The 17,565-nt window shown below is 46.5% G+C and overlaps 1 pseudogene; it reads left to right on the forward strand.

Moving 5' to 3' along the window:
* LOC120019323 overlaps window positions 1-17,565 on the forward strand; it is a 76,347-nt pseudogene that overhangs the window by 12,043 nt on the left and 46,739 nt on the right.

A 17,565-nucleotide genomic window follows, 5' to 3' on the forward strand; every position in this document is an offset into this window, starting at 1 on the left:
TAAAACTGGCCTTCTTTAGATTAGTTGAGTATCTGGAGCATCAGCATTTGTGGGTTCGATTACAGGCTCAAAATGTCCAGAAACAAAGGACTTTCTTCTGAAACTCGTCAGTCTTTTCTTGTTGTGAGAAATTAAGGCTATTCCATGCAAGAAATTGCCAAGAAACTGAAGATCTCGTACAACGCTGTGTACTACTCCCTTCACAGAACAGTGCAAACTGGCTCTAACCAGAATAGAAAGGAGTGGGAGGCCCCGGTGCACAACTGAGCAAGAGGACAAGTACATTAGAGTGTCTAGATTGAGAAACAGACGCCTCACAAGTCCTCAACTGGCAGCTTCATTAAATAGTACCCGCAAAACACCAGTCTCAACGTCAACAGTGAAGAGGCGACTCCGGGATGCTGGCCTTCTAGGCAGAGTTCCTCTGTCCTGTCAGTGTTCTTTTGCCCATCTTAATCTTTTCTTTTTATTGGCCAGTCTGAGATATGGCTTTTTCTTTGCAACTCTGCCTAGAAGGCCAGCATCCCGGAGTCGCCTCTTCACTGTTGACGTTGAGACTGGTGTTTTGCGGGTACAATTTGTTGAAAACCGTTCAGCTATTTTCTCTCTCTTTGAGTTACCTACTCACTACATTTTATGCACTGCAGTGCTAGCTAGCTGTAGCTTATGCTTTCGGTACTAGATTAATTATCTGATCATTTGATTGGGTGGAAAACATGTCAGTTCATGCTGCAAGAGCCCTGTTGGTGGATGTCCTCTGGAAGTTGTCATAATCACTGTGTAAGTCTATGGAAGTGGGTGAGAACCATGAGCCTCATAGGTTTTGTATTGAAGTAATTTTACCCAGAGGAGGACGGAAGCTAGCTGTCCTCCGGCTACACCATGGTGCTACCCAACAGAGTGCTGTTGAGGCTACTGTAGACCTTCATTGCAAAACTGTTTTTAATCAGTTATTTGGTGACGTGAATATATTTAATATAGTTTTATCTACAAATTATAACTTTTTTAATGTTTCACTCTGAGTCTCTACTGATATTGACATATCTTAGCCCTAAGAGTGTGGTCTTGTTACCTGTATCAGTTGTGGGTTCGCTATCATGTCTCAGCTTTCTTCCCTGCAACAGTGACTCCGCGGTCAAGTTGTGAATCAGGTTGTGGTCACTCTGGTGGTCACTCTGTTTGTGCTGGCCTGACTGTGTGCTGCTGTCCCTGCAGAACATGCTGTTTGAGATTGAGCAGAAGGTGGCCTCCCTGTCAGAGCTATCGGTCCACAGTGAGAGCCTGCTGCTGGAGGGGCGGGCGGGGACGCGCGGGGAGGCCGAGCAGCTCACCTTTAAACTCCACTCCCTTAAAGACAGCCTGGTGGAGCTGCAGAGGATGTTGCAGGACAAACAGGTCGACATCCAGGTAAGACACGATGCATCGTAGTGGTATGAGTGTTGGGCTGTTTTCTCAGTCTCTCTGTCTCGCTCTCTCACTTCTCTCTCTGTCCTCTTCTTTCCTGTCCTCACCTTTCCTATCTCTGTGTCTCTTTCTTTATATATCTCCTCTTTGTCCCTATCATTCCCACTAATTTTACATTCTTTTTTTCTTTCTCTATTTCTCACAGTGGGCTCTATTTTTACTGCGGGTATATGGGCACAGTAGCTGGCGGTGGCGCGAAAGGGCTGGGTTTTGATGAATCAATGAGTTGGAGGCTTAACCCCTCACTGGCCAATCAGAACCTGCTCCATGGCTAAATATGTGGTTGCTTCAAGTTTTTTATGTATTGTGTTGCCTTCAACTCCAATTTGAATGTTAGTCTGCTATAGCCTAGTTTGTTAAATTGACTATAAAAACAAAATAACACAATGTAGCCCTTTCCATTTTTGCTAAATATGTTGAACATGTTTGCAGTCCACATTGTTCTAAGTAAGGCATGACTTCAGTATGGAGATATATTGTTAAACACAGCATTCAGACTGATATAGGGGCTAGGACTACTGTAAATTTAATTATGGCTATAATTCTAATCTAATTCTAATCAAAACGAATCAACAACTTGTTTTAGATAGGCTATGTCTAAATAGAGTGACAGGCACCATAATCACTCCCCGTGGGCATATAATATTAAGGCAACTCAGACAATGCAGGGCTTTACACACATCCAAACTTTTCATAGAAGCTGGACAAAGATCCAATATAAAAGAGATTGTCCACTCACCATTATACTGCTCCCAAATATAATGTTTAAGAAACATAATGGAACCATCATACAGATTGTATTCACACTTCTCCAGAAACAGCAGACGGCTCCTAAATTCCACTGCATGCCAGTTGGATGTAATCATCATAAAGACAGGACGGTGAATCATTCTAAAACGTTTGGTTTTTAATCAAATTAAACAACAATATTTCAAAATAGCTTGGGGTCAGAAGCATGTTATCATAGAATGGACAGAATAAAAAAGAAACAACAGATTGCTGTTGAACCAGCCGTAGTTTTAGCCTATAGGCACGCCTAGGTAAGTACAAGGGTCACCAGCATCATCTCATCACTCGTTTCATGATGGGCACATGGGCGCATGTAGCTTACATGGAGTGGTTGTTATTGACGTCCAAACGGGAGCTGGCTAAAATGATGTAAGATTACACAATACATAGATAAAAGAAGGGGATGTCCGCTCACTGTTTTGCTGCTCCCAAACGTGATATTTTAATAAAGCTTTGGTGATTAAGATGTAGTTCAAAGCAGTCTCACGAATCAAACTCTTTATTGATAGGCTTGGATACTTTGCGAATCCATTGGGTAGGTCAAAAACACTTGTCATCTCCCGTCTGGATTACTGCAACTCGCTGTTGGCTGGGCTCCCTGCCTGTGCCATTAAACCCCTACAACTCATCCAGAACGCCGCAGCCCGTCTGGTGTTCAACCTTCCCAAGTTCTCTCACGTCACCCCGCTCCTCCGCTCTCTCCACTGGCTTCCAGTTGAAGCTCGCATCCGCTACAAGACCATGGTGCTTGCCTACGGAGCTGTGAGGGGAACGGCACCTCCGTACCTTCAGGCTCTGATCAGGCCCTACACCCAAACAAGGGCACTGCGTTCATCCACCTCTGGCCTGCTCGCCTCCCTACCTCTGAGGAAGTACAGTTCCCGCTCAGCCCAGTCAAAACTGTTCGCTGCTCTGGCACCCCAATGGTGGAACAAACTCCCTCACGACGCCAGGTCAGCGGAGTCAATCACCACCTTCCGGAGACACCTGAAACCCCACCTCTTTAAGGAATACCTAGGATAGGATAAAGTAATCCTTCTAACACCCCCCCCCCCCCCCCCCCCCCCCCCTTAAAAGAGTTAGATGCACTATTGTAAAGTGGTTGTTCCACTGGATATCATAAGGTGAATGCACCAATTTGTAAGTCGCTCTGGATAAGAGCGTCTGCTAAATGACTTAAATGTAAATGTAAATGTAAAAAAGCTATGTGCTTGGTTTTTAATCAAATGAAACCAAATGTTTTTTAATACTAGGGTTACCGGCACAAAAAGCACATCTCGTCTCTTGTTCCATGAGCATAAGGGCACTTTGTGTCATGGGCGGTTAGGTAACGCCTCCACTCACAAAATCCATGCCATTACCAACCTCTAAGACCTGCTTTTTGTTGGTCTTAAATCCCGATATGCGCTGCATGAAATTGTCACTTTTGCGCTTGTTTTCAAGGACACACCTCAAATATTGCCACCCCTCCCACCTCAGCGCAAGCAAGCTGATATTAGACAGGTAAATTGCTGAACCTGGCGTAATGGGGTGGAAAATGCCAGAGAGACAATTTTTACATGCTGAAATCGCAAACTAACGTGCGTTTGGCACTTGCGCCGCCATAGTAACAGACAAATTTAGCCCTCTCCCTCTCTCACACACAAACACAGTTGGACCATACACCTGCCTCTCTTATGTGTTGGTGTATTGTTGTGTTTTGTTGAAGTGTGTTGCGCATCTCCATCAATAGTTGTTTTGTGTGGACACAAAGGCTATGCTTCAGTCATAAAGGCCCACTGTCTCCCATCAGAACAGCAACTGCCTGTATGTCACACAAACAAAGGGCAAAGAGATGCCAACCTCTAATCCTAACCCAGAGATGCTCTGGAATCCTCTCTCTCTGGTCGTCATACTGACTCTAACACTGTTGTACATGGTATTCGGGCATCTCACTTTGCTATGATATTGTCTTCAGTAGTAGTAGGTATGTTTACAAGCATGTAAGCACGGATCTGCATTTCAAACAAATAGTTGGAATGCACCCTTTCAATATGTATTATGAAGAAATATGTCATAATTTTTTACCAAATAGTCTTAGAATATAATTTCCTTGAACAAGCTTTTAATCTCCTAAAATAGAATTTAAAGAGTAATCCATCCCTTTTAATCCGTTACTTGGAGAGTAATCCTAGTTGGAGTATCTTTGTAATTTAATCTCACAAAACTGTGCATCAAAGTAACTGCATTTATCACCGTTTATATCCACTGTAACATCTCTCCTTTAACCCCTAACCTCTGACCTCTGCATGTGTCCCAGGGTTCATTGCAGGAGCAGGAGGACAGTGAGCCAGACTCCATCCTGTCCCAGAGTCCCAACATACAGGATTGGCTGTCCCAGGCCCGCTCCACACGCACACAACAGCACCATGACAACCTGCTACGACAGAGGGTAGGATATGACATAGCTCTTTCCTGTACATTTACTATACCGCTATACTGTACCATTACTCGACATATTTCCTTCCCTCTGGAGTGCGTACGGGTATAGTTATCTTAAGTGGAGTATGTATCTGTGTTGGAGAAGTAAATGTACTATGGAGGGTATGGAGCTGTGTGTATTCATGCTCTATTATTTTATTGTGTAGGAGCTGGAGGAGCAGCTGGCAGAGCAGAGAAGGCTACTGAAGTCTGTAGCCAGTGTAGGGGAGGAGATTCTCAGCCAACAGAACACACCCAATGGAGACAGGTACGTTTTACCTCACACGCACGCATGCACGCATGCACGCACGGACACACACACACACACACACACACACACACACACACACACACACACACACACACTCATTGTTTTCTCTCTCATTCTTGCACTGGTCTCTGTTTATCCCTTACTATTTCATTCACTCTCTCCCCCCTCTCTCTATAGTGAGGGAACGCCTGGTGTGTTGTTAGAGGCAGAGACCTTGACCCCTCATGACCAGATGAGACAGAGGTGGGAGAATCTGAGTAAAGACCAGAGCACCAAACTCCAGCTGTCTCTTAACTCCCTGGAGCAGGAGCAGCTCAGTCCGGTAAGCATGGCTTGGATATCTATTATCTTTGTATCTACAAAATGCCTTACCTGTCTAAGCACACCGGTCCACATAGCATCTAATGTTATTCAAATACCTACAGTACAAACCATATTCCAACCAAGTACAGTAACCAGTACTAACTTATGGTGTGAGATTACGTCAGTATCTGACAGTCCTGTTTCCCCTCTCCCCAGGTGCTCCACAGGTCATGTGTGTCCAGCCCAGGGGTGGTGTTCAGGAGGGAGGCGCTGGGACAAGACCCTTACTTCCCCAGGGCTCTGTTTGAGGGCTGCAGCCAGACTCTAGAGAGGCTAGCCCAAGAGGTAATACACGTACACCAACTGGGTGTATATAACATGAGGATGGAAGTAATACAGTCAACCAGTAATATATAGGTTTCCTGGATGTGTACATGAAAACATGGATTGACTGTGATTCAGTGAGAATGCTTATTTCTGTGATGAATTAAGCCTCTCTGGTTACATTAACGTACAGTAGCTACCTCCAGTAAATGATGTGGCTGTGCTAGCTTTAAATATGTTAGACAGTTAGTTAGTTAGTTAGTTAAAGTGTAACATTTATATAACTCCTATGTTGTGCGCCTACAGCCAGGAGGCGTTGCTGACAATAAGCAGGGCGTGCCCAGGGGTGTGTCGGTGCAGGAGGAGCTGTATGTGGCTGTGTCTGCAGCTTCGTCCTGGCTGGACAGTGCTGAGAACAACGTCCTCTCTGGTCCTGTGCTGCTGTCAGAGGACACTGAGACACAGCTCTCTAACCTGGAGGTAACCACAGGCAGAGGCAATCAAACAAATTACAGTTCTATTAACCAACCAGCTAATAGACTTTATGGAGCAATATTCCCCACACACATAATATGAGAACATTCAGAGGACATTCCCTCTATACTGTATTATGAACTATATTACTGGGCTTTTGTCTGACCTCTTCTCCTTGTCCTCTTCCTCTGCAGGGCCTGAGTAAAGAGGTGAGGGAGGTGACAGGGGAGATGAGCAAGTGCAGGGAGCTGCTGGGAGGAGGAGGTGGAGCAGCAGGAGGAGGGAGGAGGCTGTATGGAGGGGAGGAGCAGGCCCTGATGGAAGACACTCTGGATGGGCTGCAGGAGAGACTGGGCCTGCTGGACCAAACGCTGGAGCAACACTGTGACTGTATGAGAGACCGACTGCAGGAACACACCGGCTTCCAGGTAGCTACTGTGCATGTGTGTGTGTGTTTGTTTGTTTGTGCACGTGTGTGCGTGAGTGCGTGCGATATAAAGGCATGTCTACCATTCGTCATTGTCATCATTGCTAACCTTTGACCCCCATCTCTCCTGTCTCCTCTCCACCAGACGGAGCTGAGGCTGCTGTTCACAGCTCTCAGTGAGAGTAAACACCAGCTGCTGCAGAGGATGGCTGGAGCCATAGACAGGCCTGCACCCAAACAGATGGAGGTACAGTGATAGTAATACACACACACACACACACACACACACACACACACACACACACACACACACACACATTTAACACAGTCCTTTTTCATGAACAGACATTATCCGAGGTGGAGGATGGTCTGAGGGAGTTTGAGCAGAGAGTAGCAGAGCTCAGGAGCAGAGCAGAGGGACTACAGCCTGACCAGATCTCCAACCAGGAGCTTCTCAAACTACAGGTAACAACACAACTCTGTCTCCTAATAACACTGTCATATAACCTATGTTTAATATATACTGTGTAATAAATTATGTATGATTAAAACAGTCAGGGGATGAATTGTCAAACAGGGGGGAAGGTACTGGTTGTGCAGGGGTGGTGAGGCGGTGCTGTGAATATGGGGGGTTTTGTTAACAAGGGGGGTGCCGTAGGCCCCCATCCCCCTCATATCAACTAACTACTGTCTGATATCTGACCCAGGATGTGTAGTGTATGTTTGATGCACTGTATTATCTGTAACCCATGTCTATAGGATGCCTACGAGGAGCTGGTGTTGATGGTAGGCTCCAGGCGTAGCAGTTTGAACCACAGCCTGTCTCTGAAGGCCCAGTACGAGAGTGCCCTGCATGACCTCACAGACCTGGTCGACACCGCACAGGACAAGATGGCCGCCGACCAGAAGATGACCGTGGGCTCTGTCATAGAAGTGCAGATACTCCTGGACAAGCACAAGGTCGGTCCTTCAAAAAGAGAGTTTGGTGATATTACACGTTAAGCTAACAATAAATGTCCACACTCATTATTGGGTGGGCTGTCACATTGTCATATCAGGGTCCAGAACATACTAATAACCTCATGGTGTTCTTTAGTGTTGCTTATTTTTAAGGTCACAATGCATTTTTCCACTCAATTCATGACATTTGTCCAACCACATTTTCTCTTTCTCTCTCACCCTCCCACCCCCTCCTCTCCCCAGGAGTTTTTCCAGGGTTTGGAGTGTCATATGATCCTGACCCAGACATTCTACAGTAAGGTGAGCGGCCTGGTGGTCCAGAGGGAGAGCCAGGTCCTGGAGGAGACCCTGGCCCTGGCCAACAACGTCCTCAAACAGGCTCACCGTAGAGGGGTCGAGCTGGAAGGAATACTGGAGGTAAGAGTGGGATGGTGGAAGCATACAGTACCTGGTTGCTACTTAGGGAAGCAAGAGGGGAATGGTTACTTGCTACTGAAGGAAGGATTGGGTAATTGGTTTGGTGGACTGGTTCGATGCTTTTTTTGTGGCTGGATGGATGTGGATGGATGGAAGAAGGAATGGAGTGGATTGATAGAAAGAAATTGAGAGAGAGAGTTAAAGGGATGTATGGGATAGATTGATAGACTGTGGAATAAATGAATGGTCAGGTTAACTGAGAGAGTGACTGATTTGTTTAATAATTTCCCCCTCTAGGTCAGTCATAGTAGATGACAACAATAAATTAACAGACCGACAAATTGATGAAATGATGAATGGCAAAGTGATTGGATGAACAGTCTAATATTAACCCTTTCCCCTTCCCCTCTCTCTCGCTCTCTCTCTCTCTTTCTCTCTCTCGCTCTCTCTCTGTATGTGTTGTCTGTCTGTCTGTTGTTTGTCTGTTGTCTGTCTGTTGTTTGTCCCAGTCGTGGAGCATGCTGGTGGAGGACTACCAGGCTCTGTACAGGCAGCTGGAGGCAGTAGAGTGTAGTATCCCTACGGTGGGCCTGGTGGAGGAGACAGAGGAGAGACTCAGCGACAGGATCACTCTCTACCAGGTACACAGCACACACCTCTCATCATACACACCTACTGATTGACCTGGCACAAGACCGATTATTTTAGCATGTTCCCTTGTTGCAATGGAAATCACTAAAAACGTAACTGAATTCAATGTATCTCCCCCAAGGATACACATACAGGTGTCCCCCAGGTATACATGTTTGTGTTCTCGTTGCACATGGTATTGAAACACCTTAGTATTGGGTACTGTGACTTACAGGTCATTGTTTTCTGATCCATACCTCTCACCTCTCACCTCTCCTCCTTCCCTTCTATAGCGTCTGAAGACCAGCCTGACAGAGCACCAGCCCCAGCTCTATCAGGTGATGGAAGAGGGGAAGAAGCTGCTGCTGTCTGTGTGTTGCTCAGACCTGGAGAACCAGCTCACCCAGCTAGGGGAACACTGGCTCTGCTCCACCACCAAGGTCAACAAGGAGCTGCACCGCTTTGATTCCACCCTCAAACACTGGAGCAGGTCAGAGGAGAGGGGAGGGGGAGAGGGAGAGGGGAGGTGGAAGAGAAGAGGGAAGAGGGGGAGAGGAGGAGAGGGGGTTTGGTTTAAAGGGTATTAGCCTGAATAGATACTGTATATCATATAAATTGTCATTGTGTTGTGTTTCTATGCTGTTTATGCTATTGCTAATTTTAACCATGTATGCCAACGGTGGAAGATACACAGGTCAGTATGAGTCCAGACTAGCTAAGTACGTTTTTTAAATTGAATCGCAGAATTTAACATGAAACACTAATCCCAGAACTAAACATGAAACACTAATCCCAGAACTAAACACGAAACACTAATCCCAGAACTAAACACGAAACACTAATCCCAGAACTAAACATGAAACACAAATCCCAGAACTAAACATGAAACACTCAAATCAAATCAAATGTATTTATATAGCCCTTCTTACATCAGCTGATATATCAAAGTGCTGTACAGAAACCCAGCCTAAAACCACAAACAGCAAGCAATGCAGGGGTAGAAGCACGGTGGCTAGGAAAAACTCCCTAGAAAGGCCAAAACCTAGGAAGAAACCTATAGAGGAACCAGGTTATGAGGGGTGGCCAGTCCTCTTCTGGCTGTGCCGGATGGAGATTATAACAGAACATGGCCAAGATGTTCAAATGTTCATAAATGACCAGCATGGTCAAATAATAATAATCACAGTAGTTGTCGAGGGTGCAACAAGTCAGCACCTCAGGAGTAAATGTCAGTTAGTTTTTCATAGCCAATCATTGAGAGTATCTCTACCGCTCCTGCTGTCTCTAGAGAGTTGAAAACAGCAGGTCTGGGACAGGTAGCACGTCCGGTGAACAGGTCAGGGTTCCATAGCCGCAGGCAGAACAGTTGAAACTGGAGCAGCAGCACGGCCAGGTGGACTGGCGACAGCAAGGAGTCATCATGCCAGGTAGTCCTGAGGCATGGTCCTAGGGCTCAGGTCCCATGAGAGAGAGAAAGAAAGAAAGAGATAAAGAGAGAATTAGAGAGAGCATACTTAAATTCACACAGGACACCGGATAAGACAGGAGAAATACTCCAGATATAACAGGCTGACCCTAGCCCCCCGACACATAAACTACTGCAGCATAAATACTGGAGGCTGAGACAGGAGGGGTCAGGAGACACTGTGGCCCCATCCGATGATACCCCCGGACAGGGCCAAACAGGCAGGATATAACCTCACCCACTTTGCCAAAGCACAGCCCCCACACCACTAGAGGGATATCTTCAACCACCAATTTACCATCCTGAGATAAGGCCGAGTATAGCCCACAAAGATCTCCGCCACGGCACAACCCAAGGGGGGGCGCCAACCCAACCCCCAACACTAATCCCAGAGCTAAACATGAAACACTAATCCCAGAACTAAACATGAAACACTAATCCCAGAACTAAACATGAAACACTAATCCCAGAACTAAACATGAAACACTAATCCCAGAGCTAAACATTTGCTGCTGTTATATCATGTGACCTTACAGGTACCAGAGTGAGTCAGCAGAGTTGAGTCAGTGGTTGCGGTCAGCTCTGGACCGTCTGGAGTTCTGGACCACACAGTCTGTGACCGTACCTCAGGAGCTGGAGACAGTCAGAGACCACCTGTATGCCTTCCTGGTGAGTGAGACTGAGAGACCTCAAGTTACACCAGATAGATAGGTCTACACATATCCCAGAGAAATGTATTTATACATGTATGCTGTAGATAGAACAAGCTTTTTCTTGGTCACGTCAGCTGACCAAGAAAACCTCTGGGTCCTATGTGCAGTCGTGTTCTTTCCACCATCATGTGCAATGATCTAACAAAAGGAATGAAAGCTCACCTCCCCCTCACTCTCTCTTTCTCTCCCCCTGTAGGAGTTCTATAAGGAGGTGGATGCTAAGTCGTCTCTGCGCTCCTCAGTGCTGAGTACAGGCAACCAGCTGCTGCGGCTGAAGAGGGTGGACACGGCTGGTCTGAGATCAGCTCTGGCCCAGGTGGACACCCAGTGGGCTGAGCTGTTCACACGCATCCCAGTGGTACAGGAAAAACTACACCAGGTATGGGATCAGTCTAAAGTTTGTTAACTTGCTGCCATTGTTTAGCTTAATATGTAGAGTAACACATTTTGTAACTAATTCATAAGTTAGGAATGTTATAACTAAAGAAATGCCTCCTGCTGTGGTGTCTGTGGTGTCAGTCCACTGAGAACTGGGAAATGGAGAGATGCAGTTTGTAACATGACTTTGCCTTGTGTTTGTGCCTGCAGCTGCAGATGGAGAAGCTGGCGTCGCGTCACGCCATCACAGAGCTGATGAGCTGGATCTCTCTCATGGAGAACGTGATAGCGGAGGACCAGCAGAGGATCATGGGAGCAGTGGGGTCAGAGGTTGTTCAGGACTACCTACAGAAGTACAAGGTAAGATAGTGTAGTAGAGGTACTCCTCTCAGAGACATTGCTAAAACAAATCAGAGCATCATTGTAATGATTTAAATGAGTGTTGTGACAATTTCACTCTGTCTCTGTCTCTGTCTCTCTACTTTATTATCGTCCATCCTTTTTCTCTCTCTGCTGTCCCTCTCTCCCATTACTCAATGTATCCTGTCTCTATACTTTCCCACATCTACCCACTCTCTCTCCCTTCCATCTCTCTCTCGCTCCCTCTTATCTCTCTCTCCCATCTTTCTTTCTCTCTCTCTCTCTCCCTCCCATCTCTCTCTCCCCCACCCTCCTCTATCTCCCTCCCATCTCTATCTCTCTCTCGCCTATTCCCCTGTATGTCTCTCCAGGGGTTCAGTATTGACCTGACATGTAAACAGCTGACGGTTGACTTCGTCAACCAGTCAGTGCTCCAGATCAGTAGTCAGGATGTGGAGGGGAAGCGCAGCGACAAGACCGACTTCGCCGAGCGCCTGGGAGCCATGAACCGCCGCTGGCAGATACTGCAAGGCCTCATCATTGAGAAGGTAGCTACCCCCCCCCCCCCCCCCATTGGCCTGGAGGAATGATGTTTCTGAAAGCCCCCCCCACACCTTTTGGATAGAAGTCATCAGTAACTGTTTGATAGCCCCACTTTTTGATAGCCAGAACAACAAGATTTAGGTGAAAGACAAGTCAACGATCTACGCACTGATCTCCCAAGTTCATGCTTTGACTTTCAGACATTGATGGCAGTTGTCGTTCTTGTTGTGACATGTTGCTGTGTGTGTACCCCAGATCCAACTGTTGGAAGGCCTGTTGGAGGGCTGGATGGAGCATGAGAATGGTGTTCAGGCCCTGAAGACCTGGTTGACCCTGCAAGAAGACAAACTGAAGAAGAGACACAGGATAGATGACGTAGCATCGGTGCAGAATGCACTCAAAGACTGTCAGGTAGGGACATAGATACAGCATTACCACCATTCACAATTTCCCATTAAACCTACAAGCAAATATTCTCTTCACAGTAAGTTTTCTAACCTCAGATCAGTTCTAATTCATCTATAATATTTGTTTTCTTATGTTGTTTATCTTTCTATTCCCTCTTTCTCTTGCTCAGGAGTTGGAAGAGTTAGTGAAGGAGAAAGAGAAGGATTTAGAGAAAGCTGAAGAGAGAGGGAGCGGACTCATCCAGGAAAAGAGGGGGCAGGCCTGCTCTGTTGTTATGGAGACCCTTAAAGGGTTGAACCAGTCCTGGGCCAACCTGGACAATATGGTGGGTTTATAGACAATTCTCCAGACTGATACCATAACACTCACACAATTAATCTGACAGATTTTGTTTACATTTTAGGAACAGTTTCACCGCCTAGAGTACCATATCCAAATCTAACCTCAATTCAGACAGAAAACACCAAGTATTTGTTTAACCATTTATTAGAAAGTCAATTACAATACTTTAGGTCTTGGCGGTAGACTCTGCAGCTTCGGGGTAGCTCACTGCACGGTGTAGCTTTACCAATCCGCCCTATTGGGAAAAGAGCAGAGCCAAACAGGTTGAGGCTGGCGTGGTGGTGGGCTAGCAGAAAACAGACAACGCATAGCGAATTACATCATCAGCATGGCAGCAAAGAAACACCAGCGCATAGTTGCTATCAGCTGATGTAAACACTCAGGTTTCCTGTCTGAACTGGCTTCACTATATTATAATCCCAATTTAACCCCCATGGCTTTCAGAGAATCCCTGACAATAGTAAAAAAACTAAATGTCGAACATAATGTCCTCTCTCTCCGGCCCTCCAGATTGGTCAGATGAAGGTGAGTCTGCGGTCAGTGCTGGAGCAGTGGACTCTGTACCGCCGTGCTGCTGAGGAGATCAACGGTTACCTGATGGAGGGGAGGTACTCCGTGTCCCGGCTACACCTGCTCACAGGCTCCCTGGAGGCTGTACAGCAACAGGTGGAAAGCCTGGAGGTGAGACAACCGAAACACAACTAAAATACAACCAAAACACAAATAAAATACAATCAAAACACATTTAAAATACAACAAAACACAACAAAAATACAACCTCAGCACACCCTGAGGTTGGAATAACATGGGAAACATTTTGAATAAAAAAATCGAAGAAAAATTCCTATGCAGAATGAAGGCAAGATTGTCATATGAAGGCAAGAGCTCAAGATTGAAGTTAAATTGAGATTGTTGAATTGTCATGTTATAGCATTACAACATTTAGCCTGATAACTTGTTTGTAGAGAGTGAACAGATTCTCTGTATTTTATCTTTGTCATTGACCCGGCGCTATGTACCTGTTCAGAACCTGCAGGAGGAGTTAGACAAGCAGGAGAGCAGTCTGAGGAAGTTTGGCTCTGTCACACATCAGCTGCTGGCAGAGTGCCACCCGTCTGTGGCAGACACACTGGACGGAGCCCTCCGGGACGTCAACATCAGGTGGGCATTGAAGAAGGGCTGCAGGGTAATGGGGATTTGGATCCCCATTAGCTGTACAAGTTGCAACAGCTAATCTTCCTGGGGCCCACTGTGAGCTAGGAGTCTGGAATGTTATCACTCAGTATACACGGTTGGCTTATCTTAGAACAGTCTGTGACACTTGATGCAAGTGCAACACCATTTTCGGTTCGGTGTCATAACTGCTCCCAGTTCAGATCCTAACTTATTATCTTCCTCTGTCTCAGGTGGAACGGTCTGCTGGAGCAGATCTCAGAACAGCTGAGGAGCAGCAAGGCTCTGCTGGGTCTGTGGCAGCGCTACACAGAGCTGTATGACCAGAGTGTCTCTGCTGTACACAAACAGGAGGAGAGGGCCGAAAGGCTGCTCAAGAGTGCCACCGACAGAGACGTCACGGAAGAGGAAAGCAACGCATGGATTAGAGACTGCAGCGTAAGCAATGAATGCACCTAAATGACATACACTGAGTGTACAAAGCATTAGGAATGCCTTTTATTTCTATGACAGACTGACCAGTTGAATCCAGGTGAAAGTTATGATCCCTTATTTCTGTCACTTGTTAAATCCACTTCAATCAGTGTAGATGAACGGAAGGAGGCAGGTTAAAGAAGGATGTTTAAGCGTTGAGACAATTGAAACATGGATTTTGTATTTGGGTCATTCAGAGGGTGAATCGGCAAGACAAAAATTAGAGACGATCTGCCACACAGCAGTTTTCCTTAGATATACATTACAGTTTTGAAAGCCTAGCTTTTAGTGAAGAATGCAGCCTTGCTCTCATGTGAATAAGCATAGAAACTGCCTGTCAGCGTGTTTCAGAGAAGTACCGAAGCCCCTAGCCCTTCGGTAGGTGGCCAAATTACACCCAGTGTGTCTGAATACAGACCCAGCGCACCATGACAAAAGACCTTTCAGACTGTTAGGCCAAAGTGCCGCACAGGCCTAACAGGGTGAGGGAGGCTGGCAGGGCTGGTGATAAACAGTACAGTAGAGCCAAAACGGTTTATTTTCAGTGTTTAAATTATAGAAACTCCACAGTGAAGATGTAGAAATGGGTTTCAGTTGCCAAGCATGGAGGACAGTAATAGTAACTTGTCTATCAGAGGAGAAAAGCCCTCTATTGTTTAGTGATGCTATTCATTTTTGCCCTCTGACCTTACTCTTACAGAACCAAGTTCACAGTATTTTGTCCTCCAATTCCAATCCTCATAGCTGCGTTGTTGTTGTTGTTGTGTAGGAGTTGCTGGGTGCCCAGGCAACAGTACAACAGTCTCTACTACAGCTGCAGCAGCTGGGGGAACAGCTGAAGACTCAGGTTGACGCCTCCTCCATGGCAGCCCTCCAATCAGACTGCCTGTCACTCACACATCGCCTAGCAACGCTGGAGCACGCCCTGCACAGGCAGCAGGAAGTACTGCAGGTGGATCATCTGTGCTACAGCGTCACAAGCACACAGTAGAGCAGTGTACACACGTACACATGTCCAAACACCCTTCATGTACAATATATACAGTACATTCATACTTTTGTACCCCCTCTATTTCTCCCTCTCTAGTGTGGAGCTGACGACTGTGAGCGTTTTAAAGAGCAGTTGGACTCTCTGACCTGTCAGGCTGAGGAGGCTGAAGAGGTTCTGAGGGAGTCCGACCCAGTCGGAACACCGGAACTCACTGTCATACAGGAGCGCATGGAAAAACTCATGGTAAACATGTCTGACAACTGAGCTGAACCTCTGTTGAATCCTTGATAACACTATTGCTTCAATTGCTTCTATATTGCCTCTATTGTAAATTCAGAACATCTCTCAAATCCCTTCCTCCCTCTCCAGAGCCAGATGTGTAAGTTGAGCAGCCATTCTCCTGATCTAGAGCGTGTGAATGAGCTGGCCTACAGACTGCCCCTGAACGACAGAGAGATCAAACGCCTCCAGAGCCTCAACAGAGCCTGGACCTCCCACTCCGCACACCTGACTGAGAGATTCAGGTAGCTTCATTAACGTCATCACATACAGAACAATAGTTACACATGCATTGCACTTATCAAGCCATTCCTATCTCATTGTGTGTTACCCTAAATTACAAACGATATGATGTAGGTTGAAAAACAAGAACTCCATGTTGCATGTTCATTATGTTGTTATTGTTCCAGAGGATGGATAAAGGTGTTACAATCTGTTGTGTGACTCTGTGCTATCTCGTGTCTCCCTCCTCAGTAAGCTGCAGGCGGTGTTGCTGCAGCAGCAGAGCTTCCTGCAGAAGTGTGAGGACTGGATGGACTTCCTGTCCCATACGGAACAAAAGCTGGCCGCTGAGACCTCTGGGAACTACCACAGCCTGCTGGAGCAGCAGAGAGACCACGAGGTGAGGATAGGAGGAGGGAGGGAGGTGAGAGGAGTGGGGTGGGGGGGGTCAGGAGAGAGGTTAGGTGCAGGGGGGTATGGGCTTGTAAGCTGTTTCTCTGTACCTGTATGTTGATCTCTGTAAATGTTTCTGTATAGTTGTTCCAGACAGAAATGTTCAGCAGGCAGCAGATTCTCTACTCCATCATCAGTGACGGCCATCGCCTGCTGGACCAGGGACAGGTGGACGACAGGTAAGGAACACACACACAAACACACACACACACATAATGGTTTATTTGGGGTAAATCTCTCTCTCTTTCCTGCAGGGATGACTTCAGCCTGAAACTGGCTCTGCTGGGTAACCAATGGCAGGGTGTTGTGAGGCGGGCCCAGCAAAGGAGAGGGATAATTGACAGCCTGGTCCGCCAATGGCAGCGCTACAGGGAGATGGCGGAGAAGCTGCGGCGATGGCTACAGGAAGTGTCTCGCGACCCGGAAGTGCATCAACAAGGAGAGGCGGTGGCCTTACAGGAGGCCAGGACCATGTTGGACCAGATACAGGTGGGTGGAATAGACATACTTCTCCTCTATGTGGTATATTGTGACCTGTAACTGGCATAAAGCTTCAATAAAAGTTATAAGCATTTCAGTGTTCACACAATGTTTTTGCATTGCTGAGGTTTAACAATGTAGTCAGTGTAATAACACATAGACTGGACAATAAATATAAATTCCATATAATTTCATTATATATTTCCCACAATAAAGACTGACAGTAAACCCAAACCTTCTCCCCCTAGTTGAGGGAGCGTGTGCTCCAGAGGCAGCAGGGTGGCTACATCCTGGCGGTGGAGGCGGGGCGGAGCCTGCTCCTGTCAGCTGACGCCAGGGAGGAGTCAGCCCTGCAGACGGAGCTGATGGACATGCAGGAGTGCTGGAGACATGCCAACGTCCGATTGGACGAACAGAAGAGAGAGCTGCTAAGCTTGCTCAAGGTCTGTCATTCCACAACCAACACACAACCAAAGCACAACCACCACACAACCAACACACAACCAAACCACAACCAACACACAACTCAACCACAACCCAACCACAACCAACCCACAGCCAACACTCAACCAACCCACAATCAACACACATCCTACATTCAACCAACACACAACCAACTCACAACAAACACACAACCAACACACAACTAACCCACAACCAACACACAACCAACATACCTAGTTATTATGGCCATTGAATTGTTAGAACAGGTTTTTGATGTACCAATACCTTGGCATCAGGTCTATGAACTGACATATAAAACAA

This window comes from Salvelinus namaycush, chromosome 24 (genome assembly GCF_016432855.1).
Source record: "Salvelinus namaycush isolate Seneca chromosome 24, SaNama_1.0, whole genome shotgun sequence".
Classification (NCBI taxonomy): domain Eukaryota; kingdom Metazoa; phylum Chordata; class Actinopteri; order Salmoniformes; family Salmonidae; genus Salvelinus; species Salvelinus namaycush.